The sequence below is a fragment of the Mobula birostris genome, chromosome 29, assembly GCF_030028105.1.
Source record: "Mobula birostris isolate sMobBir1 chromosome 29, sMobBir1.hap1, whole genome shotgun sequence".
NCBI classification, from domain to species: Eukaryota; Metazoa; Chordata; class Chondrichthyes; order Myliobatiformes; family Myliobatidae; genus Mobula; species Mobula birostris.
The window spans coordinates 10,300,199-10,308,670 of record NC_092398.1 but is presented as its reverse complement, the minus strand read 5'-3'; the positions used below and the strand labels follow the sequence as shown (position 1 = coordinate 10,308,670).

General features: G+C 44.2%; 1 non-coding gene across 1 annotated transcript; it reads left to right on the top strand.

Moving 5' to 3' along the window:
* The first annotated feature begins 2,824 nt into the window (after positions 1-2,824).
* Positions 2,825-2,898, top strand: trnak-uuu (transfer RNA lysine (anticodon UUU)). The gene has a single exon. It is a non-coding gene; the product is annotated as a tRNA-Lys (tRNA).
* Positions 2,899-8,472: the final 5,574 nt, after the last annotated feature.

Genomic DNA, 8,472 nt, shown 5'->3' with positions numbered 1-8,472 from the left:
GCTGCCACCACAGCGAGAGGGGAGGCTAGCAGCTCGCCGTTTTGATGTTACAGTCTTCAGCATCGCTTATTCAAGTTCTCCCGACTCGAGAATCAGCAGAGTCTCTCTCACCATCGAGAGAGAGAGAGAGAGATGGCTTGAGTGCAGAGGCCTCCAGCAGCTGCACCTCTGCCTCGGTGTTTCGATCTCCTGCGACGCTTCAGTCGCGACATCGGCGAGGAATTGGGTTGTCCTCAGGGCTGCACCCCGGAGGCGCATGTCTTCTGAGCTGCTCCCGGAGATCCTGAAATGCAGGCCACGTGGAGAGTTCTGAAGAGTGAGAACCCATATTTGAAACCGGACAAAAGTTTTTCAGCAGTGGCCAGCGGAGAAGGGTGGGACTGATTGAAACTTGGGTGTACAGTGTTGATGGAGACAAAATGATCAATGCTTGAAGTGTTGTAAAGGCTTCCGCCAGAAGCTCTTGATGGGAACAAAATGTTGTTTCCACTTTCTCCTCATTGTTAAGTGTGTGAAGTTAATTAACAAACTTCATTTGAAACAAATGTTATAACGAACCTGGATCTCATTAACTTGTAGAACCTTTTTAACTAAAGAGGTCATATAAATTGAGACTATACATACAAAACCATCCAAAGAAGGTCCCCAGTGCTCAGGAGCTTAGACTGGGAGTGGTTTGCAATGTTTTCCCAGCAAAGGTTCAAGATACATTGATTATCAAAGTGTGCATGCAATATACAACTCTGAGATTTGTCTTCTCCAGATAGCCACGAAACAAAGAAAGCCTTGGAAGCAGTTCAAGGAAAAACATCAACACCATCCCCCCCACCCTGCACACACACACACACACACACACACACACACACACACACACACACTCACGCACGCACGCACACACACACACACACACACACACACACTCACACAGAAAAGCAAACCGTGGAAATGGTAATAAGAACATCAAGTCCCCCAGTGCAAAAATAACAAATTGTGCAAATGGCAATAGAACATCATACACCCCCCATGCGCTAAAAACAAATCACGCAAATAGCTACAAGAATATCAGCCCCACCCTCTCATGTGCAGAAAAGCAAATCATGCAAATGACAAGAAGATCAAACTCCCTCCATCTGCGAAAAAAAAAACAAATTGCGCAAACAGCAGCAAGACCATCAAACCCCAAACAAACCAAACAGATCACGTAAATGACAACAAGAAGGAATGGGTGAAAATACAGAATATAAAAACATAAAACTGAAAGAGTCCAAGTGAACGACAGTCCAACCCATAAATCGCAGATCCAGAACCTCGTTACCATCCTCCGACAGCATTGAAGGAGAGGGAGACCCCATTCGAATGCAGGGGCCTTCCCTCACGAGAGGTCATGCAAGAGGTCATCACAGGTACCTTCCTCTGTCAGCAGTGAGTGAGAGGCTGGTAGATAAGACATTCTCACCCAATATTCATCCTATTAGTATTCTTCGAATAGTTATGGGATGATGAGAAGTTGGTTCACAGTATAACGCACATCAGTAAAATTCAGCCTAGCTGGTGAGGGAAATTCCTCTTTGACTTCATGGTGGTCACTTCAAAATGGTCACTTTTTTAGGTACACCTGTACACCAGCTAATTAATACAAATATCTAATCTGCCACTCATGTGGCAGCAACTCAATGCATGAAAGCATGCAGGCATGGTCAAGAGGTTCAGACCAAAACATCAGAACGTGGAAGAAATGTGACCTAAGTGACTTTGACCGTGGAATGATTGTTGGTGTCAGGTGGGGTGATTTGAGTATCTCAGAAACTGCTGATTTCCAAGGATTTTCACATACAACAGTCTCTAGAGTTGACAGAGAGTGGTGCGAAAAACAAACAAAAAAAAATCCAGTGAGCAGCAATTCTGTGGGTGAAAACACCTTGTTAATGAGAGAGGTCAGAGGAGAATGGCCAGACTGGTTCAAGCTGACAGGAAGGTGACGATAACTGGAATAACCACACGTTACAACATTGGGTGCAGAAGGACATCTCTGAATGCACAATATGTCGAAGAGTGAAGTGGTTGGGCTACAGCAGCAGAAAATCCCGAACATACACTCAGTGGCCACTTTGTTAGGTTCAGGAGGTGCCCAACAAACTGGCCACTGAGGGTATATGATAGCATTTAAATAGGGACACTCAGGAATGATTTAGGAGCAATTTCTTTATTCATGAAGATCATGCATGGAATAGGCCCCTTGATTTAATCCTAGCCCAATCACAGGACAAATTACAATGACCAATTAACCCACCAACCGGGATGCCTTTGGACTGTAGGAGGAAACCAGAACACTTGGGGGAAACCCAAGCAGTCTCGGGGAGAGTGTACTAATTCCTTACAGGCAGTGGCAGGAATTGAACCCGGGTCACCTGAACTGTAAAGCGTTGTGCTAAACACTACGCTACTCTCCTCCACCATCAGATTTCCTTGAATCCATGAACACTCCTTTTCACTTGCACTATTTATTGAGTTATTAATTTATAGTAAGTTTATATCTTCACATTCGATTGCTGCAACATAATAATTCACCTCATATGAGTTAGTGATAATGAATCTGACTCCGATTCTGTTGTGAGGACAACAGTCCAGTGGTTGCGCTCATGATGATATTATTTTCAAATGTCTCTCATTCCCTTGTTACATAGGAGGAGGCCAATTGGCCCATCAAGTCGGTGCTGCCACTCACACCAATTTACCCAGTTTTCTATGCAATTTTTTCTGACCCATTATTGCCTCTCCATTCTCACCAAATGTCTGGCCGTGCACTTTCGCTAGAACAGTTTTGGGACTGGATGGCTCAGTCGGTAGAGAATCAGACTTTTAACCTGAGGGTCCAGAGTTCAAGTCTCTGTTCAGCCAAAGTCTTTATATCAGGAGTTAATTCCCTGGCCCCACACATTTGCCAAATATATTGAAATGATTTTCCCCTCTCCTCCTAGTTCCCATGTTGGCCCCTTAACTCTTCTCACCTGCCTATCACCTCCCTCTGGGTCCCTTTCTCCTACAGTCCACTGTCCTCTCCTATCAGATTCCTTCCTCTCCAGCCCTTGACCTTTCCCACCCACCTGACTTCAACGACCACCTTCTAGCTGTCCTCCTTCCCCTCCCCCACCTTTTTATTCTGTCATCATCCCCCTTCCTTTCCAGTCCTGAGGAAGGGTCTCGGCCCGAAACGTTGACTGTTTATTCGTTTCCATAGATGCTGCCTGACCTGCTGAGTTTCTCTAGCATTTTCGTGTGTGTTGCTCTGGATTTCCAGCATCTGCAGAATTTCTCGTGTTTATGACCTGTAAAATTCCTCTCTTTGCAACATCTTTTCCAGTGAAAAGGTGTTCTATCTTTTCCGCACATGCGGAGATTTAATTGTATCTAAAGTCCCATTTCTGGCCGTCTTGATCTGTAATGTTCCTTGAAATAACTGATGCAAATGCTAAAATTAGACCAGTAAAGTGCGACTCAATTTCAGTCAACTCTGCTGCTCCATCACTCCAGGGAAATAAAATAAAGCTAATCTCATGAGAGGCAAGCTGCACTCCTGGAAGTGTATGAGGTAATCTTTCGTCCTTATTCATGTTGTGGGGTGGTGGGGTGGAGATATGTCTCTATCAAAGGAGGTGTAAGGCACCCTTCCCTCCGCTGGCCTGCAGGTTACTCTTGGACAAAGTGTCGAACCTGTTTAGGCTCTCCATTCCGATCAGGGTCACGTGAAGCCCTGGGAGCAGGTGGTGGATGGTCATGTGAAATACGGTTAAAAAAAAAATGAGTAGTTCAAAAAGTGAGAAGAAATAGTGAGGTCGTAAGTTCATGGACCATTCAACATTGAGGGAAAGAATCTAAAATGTTGAGAGGGTCTTCAGGTTCCCGTACCTCCTCTCTGATGGTAGTAATGAGAAGGGGGGATAACCTGTGTAACGTCCTGGGAAAGGTTTCACTGCTAATGTAATGGTTTTCCTGTAGCAGCAGTGTTTGGGTTATGACTAGAGATAACGGGGGCTTTGGAATGTGCGCCGTCCAATGAAGAAGTGTTCAATGAAGGGACCAATGGACACAGCCAATCAAGACTGAAAGGGGGATCTCCTCTTCCTCGGGATGACACATGGAAACTCGGCACCTTTGACCCAAACAGGACAAAACAGAGACCGTCTCCCTCACATGCTCATACTTACACTGAACAGGAAAATATCCAAAGTATCCAATGATTGGCCAATCACTCGCCCATGGATATGAAGGAGACGTGCAGCCATGAGGAATAAAATAACAATCCAAATCCAAGGCTTCAAGCTACACACAAAAGTGGATAATCTGTGGGCCACTAGCCTGGGGAAGTGCAGAGCACACCAGGACATCAGCATGCAAGATACTCAGCTGGCTTTGGAGGAGGTGCAGAGGAGGTTCACCAGGTTGATTCCAGAGGTGATGGAGTTAAACTATGAGGACAGATTAAGTCACCTGGGACTGTACTCGCTGGAATTCAGAAGGATGAGAGGAGATCTTACAGAAACATTTTGAAAAGGATAGATAAGATAGAGGCAGGGAAGTTGTTTCTATTGGTAGGTGAGAATAGAACTAGGGGACAGAGCCTCAAGATTCGGGGGAGTAGATTTAGGACAGAGATGAGGTAGAACTGCTTTTCCCAAAGAGTGACTAATCTGTGTAGGTCTCTGCCCAATGAAGCAGTGGAAGCTACCTCAGTAAAGATATTTAAAACAAGGTTGGATAGATTTTTGCTTAGTAGGGAAATTAAGAGTTATGGGGCAAAGGCAGGTAGGTGGAGATGAGTCCATGGTCAGATCGGCCATGATCTTATTGAATGGCGGAGCAGGAACAACGGGCCAGATGGCCGACTCCTGCTCCTATTTCTTGTGTTCTTGTGAACTTTAATGACAACCCTCCTTGTACAGTATGTGAGCTCCTCCCATGTGGGAGTTGCTAACGGAGTGAGATAGGAATAACACTATTAACTATCACTACACCCTACAGACAAAACTCTAGAATCAGAATCAGGTTTATTAATCACTGGCATGTGATGTGAAATTTGTTAACTTAGCAGCAGCGGTTCAGTGCAATACGTAATCTAGCAGAGAGAGAAAAGAATAATAATAAGAATAAATTAAATAAAACATAATAATAAACAAGTGAATCAATTACATATATTGAACAGATTATTAAAAAATGTGCAAAAACAGAAATACTGTATATTAAAACAAGTGAGGTAGTGTCCAAAACTTCAATGTCCTTTCAGGAATTGGATGTCAGAGGGGAAGAAGCTGCTCCTGAATCACTGAGTGTGTGCCTTCAGGCTCCTGTACCTCCTTCCTGATGGTGACAGTGAGGAAAGGGCATGCCCTGGGTGCTGGAGGTCCTTAATAATGGACGCTGCCTTTCTGAGACACTGCTCCCTAAAGATGTCCTGGGTACCTTCTTTGTAGGCTAGTGCCCAAGATGGAGCTGACTGGATTACAGGCGATCCTATTTCTAGGTACTTTTTGAAGATACACATGGCGTCCTATGCCATTCCTTTCTCTCTATTAACACAAAGGGCCACGGTAGCGTAGCTATTGCGGCTCAGGGTGTTCCAGAACTCGGACTTCAATTCCGGCGCCTTCAGTAAGGAATTTGTACGCGGTTTGTTCCCGTGAACCGTGTGGGTTTCCTCCAGGCGCTCCGGTTTCCCAAATACAGTCCAAAGATGCACCGGTCAGTAGGTTAATTGGTCCTGTGGTTATTGAATTGAATTGAATTGACTTGACTTTATTTCTTACATCCTTCACATACATGAGGAGTAAAAATCTTCATGTTACATCTCCATCTAAATGTGAAATCATAGTAATTTATAATAAATAGAACAGTCAATGTTACATAGAGTACACTCAAATCAACGTGAGTTAATCAGTCTGATGGCCTGGTGGAAGAAGCTGTCCCGGAGCCTGTTGCTCCTGGCTTTCATGCTGCGGTACCGTTTCCTGGATGGTAGCAGCTGGAATAGATTGTGGTTGGGATGACTTGGGTCCCCAATGATCTTACGGGCCCTTTTCACACACTGTTTTTGTAAATGTCCTGAATCATGGGAAGTTCACATCTACAGATGCGCTGGACTGTCCGCACCACTCTCTGCAGAGTCCTGCGATTAAGGGAGGTACAGTTCCCATACCAGGCAATGATGCAGCCAGTCAGGATGCTCTCAATTGTGCCCCTGTAGAAAGTTCTTAGGATTAGGCTAGGGTTAAATCGGTGGGTTGTTGGGTGGTGCAGCTTGTTGGGCTGGAAGGTTCTGTTCCACGTCATATCTCCAAATAAATTAAATTAATCAATTGATTTGCTCTTTATCCCCATTTGTGTAGCTTGCTATCTACAGATTAGTTGCAATGTTTCCTACAAAGCATCAATTACAATTGATAATTTGGTTTATTACTGTCACACATACAGAGGTACAGAGAAAAGCCGCTGAGCATGTATACAGATCACTTCATCAAGCAAATACGAAGGAAAAGTCAGTATTAGAATGTAGAATAAAGTGTTACAGTTACAGAGAGAGTGCAGTGAGAGTTACAGAGACAGTAATGTGCAAGGTAGACTGTGAGGTCTAGAGTCTATCTTATCATACTGTATAAGAGGTCATGTAACAGCAGGGTCGAAGCTGTCCCTGAGCCTGGTGGTATGTGCTCTCAGGCTTTTGTATCTTCTGTCTGACAGGACAGGGAGAAGAGAGAATGTCTGGGGTTTGTAAGAAGTTTGATTATGTTGGGTGCTTTACTAAGGAAGTGGGAGGTATCTGGTTGGCTCTATGGTGATCTGGACTGTGAAGCACATCTCAAGGCAATTTCTTGCCCGTTTTTCTCTCTCTTCACATCACAAAGACTTGTCATAAACATGCACAACATTGCATTGTACAATTCTGGCCTATTTATTACACCTTGTCATGAGAAGGTCAACACGATAATGGAATTAATCTCACTCCAGGCTGTCTTTACAACTTCATATTTGGCTGTTTTAATTGCAGGATGCACTATTGAGAAAGCAATTAAAATGGTGACATATATTTATATCTCTTGGAATTCAGGAACCGAGGCAGGGATAGATCCAGCTAACTAAAATAAGAAAAATAATTAATGGCAACTATTGAGCTTGCACAGGTAGGGGGTTGGAGATCACTGTGAGCTGTCAGCAGTTGGTCTGATTCAACATATGTGCAGGATCCCTGCTTGCCAAGGTTTACATTTTTTAATTCTCAGAAACAGCTTGTCCCACGACCACCAATTGACTGCCATTACGACCCTGCCTCTAGCATTTCATTAGAGTTTTAATTCATTAGAAGTTGAATTTAGACTGACGCGTGGTCTAAGATTTCCCTCTCTGCCATTTGTCCTGTGTCTGTATCAGCCAAAGAACAGTTACCCAATCTAATCCTACTTTCTGGTTTCTTCCCCCTTCCTTTCCAGCCCTGATGAGCCATTTTGGTTCGCAATGTACTCTGGCTTCATTCCCCTTCCTTTCCAGTCCGGATAACACAGATTGGCCTGCAACGTACTGTAGCTTCTTCCTGCACTTAATGTGTGTATACCAGAGAGCCATTGGGGACTATACTATTTCAGTAGTCGTCAACCTATTTTGTATAATTAGCATTTACTCACTACCCACTTATCAAGGGGTTTGGACCTTTTTTACGAGAGCGTCTTGAAAGCCTCCGGAGAGTTCTCCGGGTTCTGTTCAGACCTAGGGCTCTGTAAGTGGCTCCGTTACCCGCACTGCACGGCTCATTATAACTCAGCTGGAAATGACCACTTGGTGCATCAGGAATTGGGCCCCCATATCAGTAAGGAAATTCTGAAGTATACGCGGGTGATTCCAATATTGAGGTGGCAGCACGTTTCTACCCTCCCCCCCATCACGAGGTTCACTGGCTGATATTTAATATTTCAGTTATATTTAGGTATTCTTGTGTGTATATATATATATATATATATATAGTTTGATTAAGCATTCTTGTTTGTTTAAATAATTAATTATTGAAAGACACTGGTTTCCTCGGCTGCATAAGTCTAGGGTAGACAATCTCTTGCCAAACTTGTGAGACTGAGGCGTGATCCCACCCCAAAGCCCCGGTTTGTGTGAATGCTGTGTCATTTGTTACTCTGTTACAACTTAGTTCCATGAAATGACAGGCAATGCACCGCATACGATTAAAGGAGTTATGTTTATGAATCTTAACTAACTACGTATCTGTTAAATAGGGGCCGTGGACAATTCTGATTTGATGGAGAATGGACGTGAAACCACAGAGGAACACCTAAAGAAATTTCTGAAACGCCCGTCCGCTGCTGTCGTTACTGCGTGGTCGGGAATCTTTCGGAGGGTAGGCCTCAAGATCCCCGGCCCTGCCTGCTTTTGGAGACCGAGAAGGAGGTCGAATCTTTCGGCAGAGATGGCTTTCAG